Source organism: Dermacentor variabilis, chromosome 4 (genome assembly GCF_050947875.1).
Source record: "Dermacentor variabilis isolate Ectoservices chromosome 4, ASM5094787v1, whole genome shotgun sequence".
Classification (NCBI taxonomy): domain Eukaryota; kingdom Metazoa; phylum Arthropoda; class Arachnida; order Ixodida; family Ixodidae; genus Dermacentor; species Dermacentor variabilis.
Genome location: NC_134571.1, coordinates 216369534 through 216388013, shown reverse-complemented (window position 1 = coordinate 216388013; position 18480 = coordinate 216369534). Strand labels below are relative to the sequence as shown.

General features: G+C 44.1%; 1 protein-coding gene across 9 annotated transcripts in view; it reads left to right on the top strand.

Annotated features, from left to right (window-relative positions):
- Positions 1-18480, top strand: part of LOC142580110 (FMRFamide receptor-like) — a 1221375-nt gene that overhangs the window by 820093 nt on the left and 382802 nt on the right. For all 9 annotated transcript variants that reach the window (XM_075690919.1, XM_075690918.1, XM_075690917.1 and 6 more), the window contains one exon: positions 7872-7939. The gene's annotated coding sequence lies outside the window, so the exon portion shown is untranslated. The remainder of the gene's footprint in view (positions 1-7871; positions 7940-18480) is intronic.

The following is an 18480-nucleotide window of genomic DNA, read 5'->3' as shown; positions in this document are numbered from 1 at the left end:
GTGATTCGAAGTGCTTTTTGGCGTCTTTGAGCGCTTGCACATATGTGTTCGACGCCGCAGTATACGATGCCCAGCGTTCAATTGTGGGTGAAAGCTTTGCAATGCGGTAGAGACACTTCTTTTTATTTGATAAACGCTTAATGTAATTATTGTACCAGGGAGAGTTTGTGTGAGTTGTAATGGTGCATTGAGGAATGTACTGTTCAGTTAGATGGTTGACTATAGCTGTGAACATGTTCCAATTAGTTTGTACACTACGGTGTTCAAAGCCATTAAGGAAAACGTCAATAAACGAAGATAGTGCATTATTTATGGCCTGATAATTTGCTCTGTAGTAGTCTCGTATTACTTTTTCCTTCTTTTTAGTTTTCGGACGGTCTAGTTTAATATCGAACTGTAGAACTAAGTGGTCGCTAATTCCTGGCAGGTACGTTACAGGCGATACTATATCGGGTTGATTAGTGAAGACTAAATCTAGTGTATTCGCCGTGGTAGCTGTTATTCTAGTTGCCTGAACGCAGATCTGCACGAGTGAGAATACTGAACACACATCTAAAAAGTCACGAGCTTGAGGTGAGAGTGGGGATATTAAAGGGGGGTCGGTATTCCATGCGATGTTTGGTAAATTAAAATCGCCAAGTAGGAACAGCGGTGATGAAGGAAAGCGTGTTGCAACGGTGTTAATAGCGTCATAAAGTTCGTTACTAAAGCTTGGTGACGACGAAGGTGAACGGTAGCATACCCCTATTACAACTTTTTGATGATTAAGTGTTATTGCTGACCATACTAATTCTAGTTCAGTCTGCACGTGTATACATGATGATGGTATATTATTGGAAATTGCGAGAAGCACACCGCCGCCTCTCTGCGTGCTACGATCATAGCGATAGAATGAGAAGCGGTGAGCATTGACGAAGATATCAGCGTCGCAGACATGCGCAGTGAGCCATGTTTCGGTTAGCGCGATTATTTTAGCAGAACATGTATCGATTGCTGATGTGAGTGAGTTGTACTTGTTAAGGACGCTTCTGATATTAGTAAAAAGAAGCGATACTGAAGCCGAGGATGTCTGGCCACTACCCCTCACTCGTCCCTAGGAAGAATTAGCAGAGATAGTAGCAGAGGGCGAGCTGGCATGTGCGCTTTTCGTATCAGTGGAAATGACAGTGGCAGTGATAGGGTCGTACATGTAAGATTTCTTGTTCATAAGTAACTTGTTGTGGCGCAACTTATGGGTTGGGGATTCAGGTTGGATTTTCGCAAAGTCGAGCAACTTTTTTCGTCCTCGACGTGTTGCGACCGAGTAATCTTCACTGATGGAGACCTTACTTTCCTTCAGGCTGTTGCGTTTGGCGAGTATTAAGTCTTTAGTTTTGAAGTTCAAAAATTTCGCAATAATAGGGCGACATTTGTTAGGTGTGAATCTTCCTAAACGGTGTGCGCGTTCAATTTCGTGAGAGGAAAGGGGCTCAGTTAGGCACTCACTAAGGATAGAAGTCAGTTTTTCCTCAATCGCCTGCCAGGTTTCATTGGAATCTGGGATGCCATAGAAAATTAAATTGTTACGCCGTGACCGGTCGTCAAGATCATCCTGCCGTGATTGCAAAGTGGTGGCCAGTGCAGAAAGTTCGTCTGATTGAATGTGAATGGTGGCAATATCCTGGCTGAGTTCGTCTAACCTTTTATAATTTTCCTCTAGCTCATCTAAACGGTTTTGAATCGCTGTGATTTTGGTTTCAATTGATTTCTGTCCAGTTTTAATCGCTTTAACGTCAGCTGCCAATTCCGTTTGTGTTTTAGAACTATGCAGCGAACGGGTGTGTACGTCCTTTAGCAAGTGAAAAATAACTTTCATCTGTTCAGCGGGATCCGAAGGTAAAGATTCAATGTCTAAAAAAGCTTCCGAGCGGGTGGTTTCGGGCCCAGGGTTGCTCTCAACATCACCAGCGCGCAACAATAAAAGGGTCATAGAGAAACATTCACAACAAATTTCGCTCAACACTTGTGGACACGGGAACAACAACAAGCAGACGTTATTGCTCTTCTTAGCATACAAGGGAAGGTTTGTACGCACCTGCATAGCAAACGGAAAGCAGTTCAGCGCTCTGTCAAGGCTACTGTCCCCGTGTCCACTGAAGCAGCTGTTGCAGGGCCATGTCCTTAAGTACTGGGCCGAGGATGGTGTTGCTGTCGATCCGAGGGATGTTTTAAGGTCGAGTTGTACCGGGCAGAATGAGTCGACGAAGGGTGCGGAAGCAAGATGCGATGAAGGCACCTCGTCAATCGGGCAGGCGTAGCGATGATCCGTGGTTACGGGTGACGGAAGCTGGCATATCAGGTCACATGACGGGGCCGATAGCCAGGGCATGAAGAATGCAAGCAGGGCCTGCATAGCAAACGGAAAGCAGTTCAGCACTCTGTCAAGGCTACTGTCCCCGTGTCCCGTGGTGGTTTCTATCAGTTACCTTTTGTATGTGCCAGCCGCTGCTGCCAACGCTGCTTGAGATTTACGAGTGTTACTAGTACCTGTTGAAATGTCGCGTTGTTGTGTGTGCCGCTCCGCGGTGCCTGACTATGGCTTGTACATGACTTGCTGTGAGTGCAAATTCAAATTTCATTTTGGTTCGTGCTCCGGTATAACGGAAAAAGCTTTTACTGTAAAGCGCGACATGTCTAAGAAGGCATGAAAATGTGAGACATGTCGGGGGGTGGGACAAGGGGTGGATGCTGAAATTGAGCGGCAAACGCCGCAGAGAGACATAGCAGTTCGACTTCTAGCAATCGAAACCAAGCTAGATAGCCTTTTGGTTCTGCCAATCAAACTGGTGGCACTGGAATCGTCTGTGCAACATATTTCTGATAAATTCGATGAATTTCAGACGAGGCTGCAGGCTCAGCAAAAAGTTACCACGCAACTATCAAACAGAGTTGATCAACTCGAGCATGCGAATTCGAGCAGTCAATTGTCCCAAATCAAACGGCATCTGGATAATCTTGAATGCCGTAGCCGCAGGTTAAATATTGAAATACACGGTATTACTGAAAGCGAGAACGAAGACCTAATGATGAAGGTAAACGAAGTAGCGATGCAAATTAAGCTTCCACTATTGAACAAGAGTGATGTTATGGCTACACACAGACTTCCCGCTAAACCAGGCAAAACACGGGCGATCATTATCCGTTTTGTTCACCAGGAACTTCGCGATTCCTGGCTTGCTAACAAGAAGCAACTAAAGGACCATGGGCACGTGTTTTTCTGTGAAAATATGACATGGCTATCACGTGCTATTTTATCAAAGACGAAGGAATGGGCCCAGACCTCAGGATACGCATACGTCTGGCACTCAAACGGTAAAGTTTTGGTGCGAAAAAAGGAGCGGCGACCGAGCTGTTGTCATGCGCGGCGAGGAGGATCTGGCCAGTCTTACAGCCTCGAAGTGATGGCGGCACACGTGATAGCAAAAAATGCGTTATGTTAACTAAACCACAATGGCGACCCTGGAATTCCAATTTACTGGGGATGTCGCGTCGTTAAAGAACCAATGTCCACTTTCAATATTTCTTTTTAATGTTCGAAGTTTGAGAAATAAGTTTGATGAAGTCAGTTTGCATCTTTCTGAGCTGCAACACTGCTTCGACTTGCTTTGTTTTAGTGAAACGTGGTTTACATCAGAGGATGAATGCGCTTCTATTTCTGGATATGACTGTATCTCTGTTTATCGAACGAAAAAAACGAGGAGGAGGAATTGCTATTTATGTCCGTTCTGGTTTATCGTACAGTATAATCCCCGAGCTCAAGATTGTTAACGAATGCTATGAATGTATTGGTCTTCAGTGTATGAACACTTTCATTTCGCTAGTGTACCGCCCGCCATCTGGATCCATGTGTAAGTTTTTAGAATTTACTGAAAAATTATTAGAACTCAGCATCGAACTTAAACTCGAAACAATAGTAATGGGCGATTTTAATATAGATGCTTGCCCGGACAACCTAGAATATACGCGTTTTCAGGAAACTTTTGAATCATACTGGTGTTCAAATGTCATCAACGTGCCTACTCGCATCACACCTACAAGCTAGACAACACTTGACCTCTGTGGGACAAGTTTTTCTCCTGAATATGTAAGAGCAGGAGTCCTCATGTGCGATCTTAGTGATCACTTGCCTATATACTGTCTGCTACCTCATAGACAGCCATCCAATATATGCCCTGAAAGCTTAAAAAGAATTTATTCAGAACAAAGTGTTGAGAAATTTGTTGAACTAGTCTCTGGTTATCGGTGGGACGAAGTGACCGCGGAAACTGATGTAAACAAGGCTTACGATGTTTTTATATCTACCTTCGCGTTCTTATACAACAGATGTTTCCCACTTAAGAAGTTTAAAAAACACAACAGAGCTGGAAAGCCTTGGATAACTCGCGACCTCTATAACAGGATAAGATCTCGTAACAAGCTCTTCCAAATTTTTTTGAGTAGCAGAAGTGAAGATGACTTTCGGTCTTTCAAATCTGAGCGTAACAAATTAAATTCTGATATTAAACGCTCTAAACAAGAATATTACGCGAACAAGTTTTTTGCTATCATTGAAAATTCAAATCTCATGTGGAAACCGATCAATGAAGTAATTAACAAAGGCGCTATCGCAAGAAAAGTTGCATTTCAGCATAGTGAATTGTCATATATTGAGGTTGCAAATACTTTTAACTCTCATTTCATTGATGCTGGTGCGCTCTCACAAAATGATACGCCGGTCTCTTGCACGGAATGTATATTAAATCGATGTGCTTCTACGGTGTTCTCGGCGCCTACTGAGCAGCACGAGATACAGACCATAATCTTATCGTTGAAAGACAGTTGTGCTTCAGGTGAAGATGATATAAAAGTGAAGCCGTTGAAAGCCGTCAGTGAAATTGTAAGCACGCCTCTTGCACATATCTGTAACCTAATTTTTTCTAACGGTGTGTTTCCAGATAAGACGAAGCTAGCCCGAGTGACTGTCATTCATAAATGTGGCCCAGTTAACTACATGAATAACTACAGGCCAATATCCGTTCTTTCTGTCTTCGCGAAAATTGCTGAACATGTAATTAATAGAAGACTTTGTGAGTTTCTAAACACGTATAATATAATAGCTCAGGAGCAATATGGTTTCTGTAAGTCTAAATCTCCAGAAACCGCTTTACTTGAAATAAAGGAATATATCCTTGACAACATAGAAAACCGAATGTTAATTTTAGGTATCTTTCTAGATTTTAGGAGGGCCTTCGACTGCGTGCAACATGATGTCCTTTTGAAAAAGCTACCTTTTTATGTAATTCGTGGTGTCGCATTATCCTTAATAAAAAGCTATCTCACCTCTAGAACACAGTACACAACAATAAATGGAGTTAGTTCCGAAATTCAGCACATTAAGTACGGCGTGCCGCAAGGATCCGTCTTGGGGCTTGTATTATTTTTACTCTATATTAATGATATTGTCAATATTCAAGGCTGTTCCAATATTATATTATACGCGGATGATACTAACGTGTTTTTTTCAGGAAGGGAAATAGGAAATCTTTTTGAGCAAGCTAACATCTGGTTACAGCAACTAAGCTTATGGCTAAATGCGAATAAGCTCCAATTAAACACAACTAAAACTAAGTATTCAGTGTTTAAATCAAAAGGAACAATAATCCACCCTCAGCTAACACTCCAATTTCAGAGGTCAACCTCGAACAGGCGCCAACAGCCAGATTTTTAGGAATTACATTCCATGAAAATATGTCCTGGTCACCGCACGTAGATGTTCTTAGAAAACGTATTGCTCGTGCTGTCGGTGTGCTAAATAGGTTGCGATATTTGCTATCGATAAATGTGAAGCGCAATATTTACAACGCGTTTATACATTCTCGATTAACTTATTGTTGTCTAGTTTGGACAAACACTACTCAAACTAACTTAAGATCAATTCAAACACTCCAAAACCGCGTACTGCGCGCGATAGGTAACTTAGAACGTACTGATACCACTAAACCATACTATAACAAATATAATATATTAACAGTATCAAAACTTCACACTTACAAATTATTCCTCGAAATTTCACGGCAATTCTGGGAAGACAAATGTTCCTTCCAAAGTAAATACCATAGCAAGACGACAAGCTATAACCTCAGAAAAACTCTGATAAGGAAACCACGTTGCAGAACAAAATACGGAGATCAAAAACTAGCAGTTCAACTTCTTAACCTTCTAAACGACTACCCCTTGCTATTGGACCTGCTAAATTCTGGAATTTCAAAGCAACACTTTAAGAAAACGGTAAAATAATTGTTGCTATCCGAAGACTAATAGAAATGTTCAACTTCAGGTATAGAAAATTTTGTACATGTTTCTTGTTGTTGTTTTTAGAAACTGTGTAAACTTTAACCTTTCAGCTACAGATATGAAAAATTTCGTACATGCTTCTTTCTTCCTGTTGCTGTTGTGCTTCAATTTATTAGAAAACTGTATACACTTTAACCTTTTTTCTTTCTTCTTACGCGAATTGTGTACTCAAGTGTTGAAAATGTGTACTATAATTTCATGTCTGACCTCCTGAAAGCCTGCCACTGCCATGTTGCTGCCAATGTACGGGTGGCACGGCCTAGTCAGGCAAATGTTTGCCTTTAGCCGTGTCCCCTAAGAGAATATGTTCATTGTCTTAAATAAATCAATAAAGAAAGAAAGAAAGAAACTCGCATTGGGTATGAAGCGACTTTGTTTTACCGAAGTGCCCAGAATTTGTATCGGTTTTTCCGGGAAATGATAGGCTATCTATATTGTTTCCAATAATTATACATAGGTGCTTGCATTCTTCAGCCATTCACTGCATGTAATATTTTAGCCTTGTCTGTGAACACGAGTGGTACCCACGGTACCCAAAACACATGTGCTCTAAATAAATTATTATTGATTTCTTCAAAATCGCAAGAACAGTGAAAGTACTAAGATAAAGTCATGTCACCCAGTGTCATGCGGCACTCACCACTGTGGTTCATGACATGTATGCGTCCGATTTCCCAACTTTTAAAGTAAAAGGTTGACCTCATCGCAACAAAATAGTTCTATTATCATTCCAGGTTCTAAATTGCGAGGTGCCAGAGATTTGCCGTAAATCTATCCCACTATTGCACCTTAGCAGGCATCTTAGCAGTAGTTCGTACCTTGTGTGTACTGCTTCGTATTCTGTACCGAGTTCTACTATACCAAAATGTCAAGTGATTCAGGAGGTAAAGATAGGCCTGACCATCAGTCGGCATATGTTGATCCTGTGGAAGAACCAAAAGGAGTTCTTTTTTTATCCCTGTCAAATTTCTTAGCTCCTTCCCTGTGAGCACTATATGCGCTTGACATTTGCAGACACATTCCGGCGGCTTTGAGAACCACCTAGAAGAAACATTTATGTCGCAGCGGAGCCCTTGTTGACCAGCAAATTTTATGAATATCTTAAAGGAGCTAACACACTGTTTGCACAAAAGCGCTTGATATGTCCTTCACAATTTATTTCAATGGTACAGGATAAAGCGGCATGTTTATGTTTTGGTGGGCACAGCAATGCAAACATTTTGACGTCAACCGACAGAAAAAGAACGTATCGTACTGCTAGATGCACTGTCTTGGAACGTGACCCGATTTTCTCGCCTTTTATGTCCACATATTGTCTATCCTTCACTTATTTGCTGGTCCGGCTTTTTCCAACTATAATAATGACGTATAGCATAATAGCATACCGTCACGAAGTAATTGCTACCATAAAGATTTCATTGCTGCTGTTCAGAGACAGCAAATTTTCGCGTACATTTCAGTCGTAGTGATCGCTGCTTTCCTTTTTTATTTCATTGCAGGCAATAGGAGCTCTCTCCGTGTGTTGTCTACTAAAGCTGTCTTTCTACTGCCCATAGCTGTGCTTGCGGTAAGTTATTTATTACTTTTGGCACCGCTGCTTGTCAACACTCCAGTGTACGCTACTGAAAAAGTTGTTTATGCGAGTACAGGTTCACCGGGGACGCTTCGAAAAGTAATTTCTTTGATATTCTGCGTTATTTTCAGAAAAAGAAACGAATATTAACTCCTCAAGCAGTGAAAAAAAATATCCTTCATAGTCCCGTTGTAATGAGCGTGTGATCTTGAATTATGAAAGCGCGAAAACTGGACATGGACAGAATGGGATGCTGTCTCTTCTGTTCTAACTACAATCCCGAATTTTCGTGTTAACATGCTATGAAATCTAGTGGTGGGCGCGCTAATCGCGTGCAAACAGATACCGATGGAGACAGGATAAGTGCTTCTGTTTATATCTGTCCTTGTTTGCAGTTCCACATTATACTGAGACATCCTTTTTAGGATTTACGAAATTTTAAAAAAATTCCTCTTGCAGATTACCTAATTCCAGTCTTTGAGATGGATTATTCAGAGGAGGACATTACTTGCGAATGAAATAAAAACACGTATTGAAATAATTAACAGCATGGTAGTGGTGGTGGTTGTGGTGAATTGTAGCAAGAGGTGGGTTTAGCCTAGCGATCAAGGCCGGCAATTGCTCCGCCCGAGTGTCTCTTACAATACCGATGAAGGGTTTCACCATATGTCTATCAAACCAGTCTCTTTTAAGAATTCGATAAGGAGACATGAGGTTTCTTTGCCGGCTATAACTGATCCCTCGGGAAATATAAGGTGATGCAGGCACACATGCCGAAGGTCCTTTTTTTGCAGATTCTTCAGGAGAGCATCCCTTTCATCTTGGAATTTCTGGCAGTACCACAAAAAGTGCTCAATGTCTCCTGTCTTGTTGCATGCCGTACACTTCGGAGAAATTATTCGCCCCGTCTTAAATAACCAGGCCGGTGTACTAGCAGATCCTGTCCTTATTCGATATAGAAGTGAGGCTTCCTCTCGGTGAAATCTCTCGCAGGGCATATGCGGTGGAACCCAAAGCGACCCAAAGTGATTTCGAATGTCAGATTTTTTCACCTGATTACTTTTTGGAGTCTTGACTTTGGGAGGATGATAGAGCGCTGCGTATACAAGCGCATCAGCTTTTTCGTTGCCAGAAATACCAATGTGGGAGGGAATCCACTGATACCTTACTCTAAAGCCTTTGTTGCTGAGTTTTTTCACGATGGCTAGTGGTTTGCGTGGGAACTTGAGGGATGGCAGACCACGGTATAGTTGTTGTAACGCGGCCTTTGAGTCTGTAAGGACAACCACATTCTGCGGAGGCAAAGTCTGGTTTGCGCAGAGCAGAAGCTATTGCTGCGCCTTCCACAACTGCCGACGAGGCTATACAGTCCAGACGGCTAGACCACGTATCCACGAGGCATATAGAATGCAGCTGCGCAGCGGTCTTCATCTGCTTTGACAGAGTCATCTGTGTATACTTGTAGGTAATTCGGGTAAGTCGTGTTCAAATGTTCTATGACTAGTGACTTGGCTTCTGCAGTTGGAATGCACCTCTTTGACTGCAATCGCGGTACACTTAAGTTGCATGTGACGTTCTAGAATGTCCAGAGTGGTTCTATCGTTTCCCTCTGTCTCGAGCAGCGCAATCCTGCGACGCGAAGCTTGTTCAGTTCTGCATAAAAATGTGAGCGCGGCCTATTACCTATACGTCGTAACAGGGCTTTGCTGGGCTTAGAGTCACTGAATCGTAGTAGCTGGATCATGAGAGCCTGGGAAGCCTGAAGTCGCAGAGGGCGTGACTTAGCTTCGTAGAGCACTTTCTTGTTTGATGCTGACTGAGGGACTCCAATGCAAAGTCGAATACCTTTTCTGTGGATGGCTTCTAAACGTTCGTATTGGCTATCTGAGGGTGACATTAGCGGTAGCTGATACAGGATCCAACTGGTAACCAACCCTGTATGTAGCCGTAGCAGCGACATCGGGTGGTTGCCCCAGCGTATGCCAGCGACTCGCTTGAGCAAATGTAGCCTGGGTGACGATGACGCCACAACGTGGTCAACACCGCAGCGTCGGAGAAGCCTGTGGTCTAAGGTAACGCCAGGAAATCGGACGTTGGTGACTGGTCGAATCTGGTATCAGTACAAATTCAGCGTCAAGCGTGTAGATTTTCTTTTCAATCCAGAAAATAGTACGAATGACAATTTCTCTGCTGATAGTGATAGTCTAATCGTTTCCAAGTCGCCCTGAATGACATTTACTACTCCCTGGGCTATTCGTGTGAGGCGGCGGTGCTGGTAGCCGGAGGCCCATATGCAAATATCATCAGCAAATATAGATAGCTTCACTGGTGTTCGATGGTGTAGTACTCGTGGGAGGCTAGTCATGGCGATGTTAAATAATAAGGGAGATAAAACACTCCCCTGTGGCACACCACGAAATATAAGTATTTCATTGCTCAAAGTGTCGCCAAGACAAACTCTGATGCGACGATCATTGAGGAACATATGTATGAAGTGCAAGACGTCACCCGTGACGCCAATAACTTGTAACTGGCTGATGATGGCTGTTTGAGACACGTAGTGGCAATCCTTGGAAACATCCATGAAAACAGCAAATGTCGACAGGCCATCCGCACTGCAATGTTCTGTGTGGCTTAGCAGGTCCAGCACATTGTCTTGAGCGCTTAGACGCTGCCGAAACCCACTCATGCACGATGGTAGTTTTCGACCCTCCTCGACATACCAAGTGAGGCTTGTGCACGCCATCTTCTCTGTTAGCTTCGCTGCACAGAAGGTCAGCAATATCGGTCTGTGTGAGTCCAGAGTTGCAGGATCCTTTCCAGGCTTCAGAACCGGTTCCACCCGGTTCCACCCATAAATGTGGGATATCCCAACTGGCCCACACTTGGTTAAAAAATGCCAGCAAATCACGTCTGCTTTCAACCGGTAGGTTAGTCAGCATATGATTACTGGTAAGGTCCGGCCCCACCGTACAGCGACGTCGGAGGCTGCTCATGGCTATTTCCAACTCTCTGAGTGTGAAAGGAGCATCCATAGAGACGACGATAGCGGCGGAGGCGGGTTGGTTGTGCCGGCTGACGCGCCGGGAGAGTATACTTCAGCAAAGGCATTCGCAAACAAGCGAGCGTCTTGCCTAATTTTAATGCTAGGGCTTCAGATGGCTTGTTTGGCCGAAAATATCCAGCAACGTTATTAACGACCCACCATATCCTGGGAACTGGTGTGAAGACCGATATGCTTGCACAAAATGTTGCCCATTGATCTCTTCTTAGTTTCCTTGTGTAACGTCGAATCACCCCGTTAATCCTGTTATATATAGTCTTCATTGATGGGTGGCCTTCGTCCTCATCAGCCTCCGTTCCACCCTTCTACGGTCAGCGCATAGATTTTTGAGCTTTAGATTCGGAGCGGGGAAGTGGTCGGGTAGCTTCGGCTCAGCGGCAGCTAATCTCTTGCTACGTAGCATGTCTGCAAACAAGTCTACAGCAATGTTAACGAAGACAGGAAAATGGTCGCTGCCCATTCTATCTATACTCGTCATTGGCGATGCCAGGATGTCCGCTGAGTGTAATGTCAAGTCAATGACACTGTATGGGGCCGGCGGTCGAAAAAACATTGGCTCTCATTTGCCACGCAGAGTCCTTCGGTTTCTAAAGCACTAACAATTTGTTTCACACGTGCATCAATCGCCTTGTCGCCCCAGAGAGTATGGTGCGCGTTAAAGTACCCGCATATGATCCTCAGAACTGGGGCAGCAACTTCAGAGGTCTCTTATAATTTCTCCCACCCAGACCTTTAGGCGAGAGCTCACATATACGGAAGCCGCGCTGAGGCTTCGGTTTCCAAGCCGCACTTCTACAGCAGTGACTTCCAAAGCACTGCTGCAAAAGTCTTGAACTGGCAGAACGTAATGTGGTATTCCGTCTGACATATAGCATGGCGTTTCCGTTCGTAAATGCGGGAATACATTGGGGTCCATGTGCGACATAACCGACAATTGATCGGGAACTTGGAAAACCACCCTCGTACAGGGCCAATATTGGCACAGGCATGTTGCGTAAGAAAAACGACAGTTCAGGTAAATGGCACGCAAGGCCCGCACAGTTCCATTGCATAATAAGGGGCACCTTTGGGCGAGATGGTGAACATTGTGTCCTGACCGCATGCATATTGCAAGATACATTAGGAAGAGGCAGAGCTTAGAATCACTGACTCGAGAGTCAGGACTACTTCGAACATGCCCTTCACCGAGCTCGCCGGCATCTTCTCTATGTGTGATTGCAAGGCCTTGAAGAGAGCACGTAGCACCTGCTGACAGTCCTCCTGTGGTGTTTTTTCGTCGCAACGCGATTTGATTCGCTGCAGTGCAGACACATAACTTTGCGGTTCCGGTTGTTCAGCAGATGCCTCGTCTCTCGTCTACGGGGCTTCTGTTCATTGATTTGACTGCCTTAGCCGGTCCGCTGCGCGATGGCACCACTGTGTCCTGGATTCCTGGAGAAGGCTTCAGGCTTGGGACATTAGTTTCACTCTTTGAGCTCCATTGGAATTCGTCTGACTCTCCGCGACTCTCCGTCTTTTTATTCGTCGCATTTTCCTCATCCTTTCCCATTTCCCCAAGATAAACATTTTCTTTCACTTTACTGCCGCCACCCACGTAGGACACTTGCTATATCTAGCTGGATGACCGCCACTACAGTTTGCACAAAGAAAGTTCTCGCTGCACGCGCACCTTTTGAAATCATGCGGTCCTCCACCTCTCCTACACCGCTGCTCACCGCGGCAGTACTTGGCCACATGTCCATAGCGCTGACACTTGAAGCACCGAGGTGGTGTCTCAACGTAGTCAATGGACTCGTGTCTTCTGAAGCCAAAGTTGATCTTCTCTAGACGGTCTGTGTTTGGAGCGAACGTAAGAACCACGGTGCTACTTCGCCTGGACTCCCAATCGGATTTGGAAGTTTGGACGCTTCGCGTGACTCTCCTTGCACGGTAAACACCTTGTGGCTTTTGGTATTCCAACAGTTCCTCATCAGTGTACCTTTTCGGTACTCCTCTAATAATACACGTGTTTTGCAGGTATGAATTGGGCACTCGTGCTGAGATTGCAGTCCCTGAGATTGACTTGTAACTGAGAAGGGAGTTAACATGCTTTTCTGTCGGGACATCTAGAAGCAGCGCTCCTTGAGAAGTAAATCGGCTCCTAACTGGTGGTGCGCCAAGAATTTGCTCAATTTCCGTAGACAGAACAATGGGATTCACTTTTTTCAGGTCGGCTCCTTTTGTGGCAGGGGTAATGATCATTGGGATTCCGATGGTCCTCTCTTTGCGGTGACCTGCAAGCCTGAAGCCTTCATCGTCCAGATCTGTGATGTCAGCTATGTCGCAATCATCAATAATTAACAATTCATTAAAAGCTATCCTAATTATTTACATTGTGCTATATACTGAAATTTACGAATTCTAGCAGGTGAGCTTGCCAGGTGTAATAATAATAATATATGGGGTTTTACGTGCCAAAACCACTTTCTGATTATGAGGCACGCCGTAGTGGGGGACTCCGGAAATTTTGACCACCTGGGGTTCTTTAACGTGCACCTAAATCTAAGTACACGGGTGTTTTCGTATTTCGCCCCCATCGAAATGCTGCCGACGTGGCCGGGATTCGATCCCGCGATCTCGTGCTCAGTAGCCTAACAGCATAGCCACTGAGCAACCACGGCGGGTTAGCTTGCCAGGTGTGTCCACTCAGAATGAATTTCCAGAATGACACCAGTTCGAGACATGTGCCCTAAAACTCGCCGTAAAAATTCACTGTTGTTCGACTTACTTTTTTTAACAATACGCCCTTTTATCCATTGAAGCACGAAAATAACCGGAACGCTCGTGTATTGCGTCCCATAATTTTTGAAAGAATGTCGCGTAACTTATGCGTTCCGCAAGCTCACAGGCTACAATTCACAATTGCAATATGTGCCGTAAGGTGATTATAATAATAATAATAATAATTATTATTATTATTATTGTTGTTGTTGTTGTTGTTGTTGTTGTTGTTGTTGTTGTTGTTGTTGTTGTTGTTGTTGTTGTTGTTGTTGTTGTTGTTGTTGTTGTTGTTGTTGTTGTTGTTGTTGTTGTTGTTGTTGTTGTTGTTAACTGAATTTCAGCTAATTACCTAACTATATGTTTCGACTTCCCGCGCTAGCGTTGTGAGCCTGTTCGAGTAATTCAGCTCAAACACAAGAATTGTGTTATCTCCCACCAGCGATTTTTAAAAATTCCCTAAAACGTTCAAAGAATCCCCTCGCGTATTATCTGCAAAAAACAGCTCATTTCTCCGCTCTTTTCCAAGTCGCTGGGTAGAAAGCGCCTCTAATGTCATGGTATCTTCCGTGGAACCACAGAAATAATTACACTGATAATGTTAGAAGCGAAGTCTCAGTTTGGGCTCTTGCTGTTCAAAAGAATAAGACAAAGGGTGATTATACTGCACTGCATATCAAGAAACGAAGGCGCGCCATTTAAATATTTCTAATCCTCCCCATAGCGAAGCTCCTAGAAACGCCCTACGTATGTCACCGTGTAATCCTGCCAACAACAATAGGTAATCAAGGCAGAAAGCTGGGCTAGTTGGTGTGTCATCATTATTCAAAAGACTAGCGCAACGTAGCAGGGACAAAGACAGAGAAGATGACAGGACGAGCGCTAAACATCAACTGGTTTTTACTGCGAGCGAAGGTACATATATACATTTCGTTGGTGCATGCGCACACAGTGTTAAAACAGTACAATCACATTCGAATCAAAATGTGGCAGACTGTTCTGTAAGTACATTTTTTTTCTTTTTTGGACAAGGCAAGTCAAGCCGTGCTGACACAGTTATCACCTTCCCTGGAGAGAAAGAAAAATTGAATGACCTTTTTGTGCGCGTTCTTCTCAAACAAACAGCTTTTGAATCTTGATATGCATGGGGTATTCATATCGCTTTCGAAAGACATTTTCTAAATTATAACAAAGTTAATCTTGGCCGCCTGGACGAGTAACCTTGTGATACCGCACGCAATCATCTGCAAACAATCGAACTTGTATTTGTGGAGTTATATACGCTAATGAGACCATTAAATCAACAGAAAGAGTTGGAGATAACCAGAACATTCCCTTGATGCACACCCTATATTTCAGGATGACAGCTGGTGTAGATCCACTTATTACAAGAAATTTCACGAGGTTCGGAAGGTAATCTCGAATCAACAATGTTAGTTTCTCTGGTGAATAATAACTTTCAGTTTCAATACAAAATTCTTGTGAATACGTAGATGAAGTACTTTACTGAATACCATAAGTATATTGATTCAATTTTGGCACTGTTATCCAGGGTTTTACATGTTCAGGGACAATTGTATCTGAGGCCCAAACAATGAAACATTCTTTTCCTTCGACCGCTTCCTAACCTTACGTGAGGCCTCCTTGCAGCGAATGACCGAACGAGGAAGCAAGCGCACTCTCAAAGCTTCCTTCGCCCGTCCTCACGTAAGAAAGGCAAGGTCGATTCAAATAGGTCGCGAAGCTTCGGGCGAATAGCGGTTCAGTACAGATTGTCACCGACATCAGCATGGGGGGTTATGGGAGCAGCGATTGAAGCGCGACTAGGTTTGGAGGGAACAAACATTGGGAAAGAAAAACGCGTTTTTTAATTCAAACGAGACACAGTTAGATTCATTCAACGAAAATAAAGTTCCTAGTCAATTTTATATATTCGTGACGAGTTAACAAAATGCAAGTTTAATTTTATTATTAATAATAAATGCATTTCTTTTCAGCGCCCATCGCTACAGGGGGCGTTGACGCCACTATCACTCGCAATGCAATGCATGCAAGGTCGATTCAAATAGGTCGCGAAGCTTCGGGCGAAAAGCGGTTCAGTACAGATTGTCACCGACATCAGCATGGGGGGTTATGGGAGCAGCGATTGAAGCGCGACTAGGTTTGGAGGGAACAAACATTGGGAAAGAAAAACGCGTTTTTTAATTCAAACGAGACACAGTTGGATTCATTCAAGGAAAATAAAGTTCCTAGTCAATTTTATATATTCGTGACGAGTTAAGAAAATACAAGTTTAACTTTATTATTATTAATAAATGCATTTCCTTTCAGCGCCCATCGCTACAGGGGGCGTTGACGCCACTATCACTCGCAATGCCATGCACGTATTCAAATGGGCAGAAAGGCGCACTCGTATCAGCTGTTGAAATACGCCCCCCTCACAGTTTGTGCTTTCTTGCTTGTTGAAGTTTGTCTGAATTTGGTGACGCGGGTAGCTTCATTGCTTCTTAATCTGTTCAGTCAAAAGTAGTGAGTTACGACCGCCAGATAATTGTGTAGTTGTTTTCGTGCGACTGCGCTGCCCGACGGGCTTGGCATCCAGCAATAGGATCAGCACTGTACACCTAAAGCTTTCGTCGGCCTCCAAAGAAAGTATGTTCTGTGCAGGGATGCGATTTCGACAAGCGTACGGCTGGCCTTTTCCTGCATCGCTTTCAACGCTGAAAGCTCGAAACGCTCATCAAGTCGAATGGCGGGGCATTTGAATATATAGCTCCAAAGGAAGAACAACAAAACAAATTTCGCGCCTTCGAAAACAAAATGACGTCACTTGCGCTTTTAACGGACATGGCGTCACATTATTTTTTCTTCCGCCGGAAGTGTTCCCACCACATACAGATGGCGCTAAGCCCCATGGACCACCGATGGACCGCCATGTTTTGAACGTATGGGCTCCCATGGAAGCTTCGCTACCAGGTATATTTACCTTGATGCATGTCTTGAAATGGGCAGAAAGGCGCACTCGTATCACCTGTTGAAATACGCCCCCCTCACAGTTTGTGCTTTCTTGCGTGTCGAAGTTTGTCTGAATTTGGTGACGCGGGTAGCTTCATTGCTTCTTAATCTGTTCAGTCAAAAGTAGTGAGCTACGACCGCCAGATAATTGTGTAGTTGTTTTCGTGCGACTCCGCTGGCCGACGGGCTCGGCATCCGACAATAGGATCAGCACTCACCTAAAGCTTTCGTCGGCCACCAAAAAAAGTATGTTCTGTGCAGGGATGTGATTTCGACAACCGTACGGCTGGCCTTTTCCTGCATCGCTTTCCACGCTGAAAACTCGAAACGCCCATCAAGTCGAATGGCGGGGCATTTGAATATATAGCTCCAAAGGAAGAACAACAAAACAAATTTCGCGCCTTCGAAAACAAAATGACGTCACTTCTGCCTTTAACGGACATGGCGTCACATTATTTTTTCTTCCGTCGCGAAGTGTTCCCACCACATACAGATGGCGCTAAGCCCCATGGACCGCCGATGGACCGCCATGTTTTGAACGTATGGGCTCCTATGGAAGCTTCGCTACCAGGTACATTTACCTTGAGAAAGGGTTGCTGCATGCCTGGATTCGAAACGATCTCTTGAAAGCTTTACGCGAACACCACACTATTCAACAAAAAGATGTGTCTTCACATAGCCTTGAAATTGTAGTTCTAATATAGAGACGCGTGCATGATATTTTCTAGTTTCGTTTAATCGATGTACAAGGTACAACATTACAGCGCAAAACTTTATGGGCTCCAGCAACGCTGGCACGCCGGCGTCGTGCGACGCCTAACAACGCCTAGCAACGCCACTGATGCCGAACGTGCGGCTGATACGAACGTGCCTGGAAGACGTACCGTGCTCGCGCTTCTCCGCTGGCCGGCGACAGCGCGCATGCGCAAGCAAACGTCACCTGGCTAATTCTTGAGGTGAAACGCTTGTTCAGGGCCAGGAGCGGCGTAAGGACGCATGAAGGTAGCTTCGGAGCTACCTTACGCTGAGGAAGCACCAAGGAAACCTTCAGTGAGGGCCCCTCACTAAGGGAGCTTTGAGAGTCACATAAGGTGGTCTCACCGGAATGAAGTCTTCCTTACTGCGGTAAGGAATATTTCATTGTTTCGCCCTAACCACTCGATCGTGACTCATGAACAGTAGGTTGCCATTATCCCCCAAGAAAGAAGTGTATAACAGCTGTGTCTTACCAGTACTCACCTATGGGGCAGAAACCTGGAAGCTTACGAAAAGGGTTCTACTTCAATTGAGGGCGGCGCAACGAGCTATGGAAAGAAGAATGGTGGGGGTAATCTTAATTTTTTATTTATTTCATTTATTTATTTTATTTCGTACTGCCAGCCTGTTTTATGGGCCCTAGGCAGGAGTGGGATATACATAAAGGGTTTAACAACCTCATAACATGTGAAGCACAAGAAAGGAAGAAAAAGAAAAAAAGTAAACAAAAAACAAAAAAGGGTGGAAACAAGCAAAGCGTCATCTTGTTGCAATGCAAAAAAGGAGAACCAACCATAAACAGCAATATGAAGAAATTCTGCAATACAGCAGAAGGGATAAGAGGAAAGCAGATTGGGTGAGGGAACAAACACGAGTTAATGACACCTTAGTTGAAATGAAGAAAATGAAATGGGGGTGGGGGCATGGGCAGGGCATGTAATGA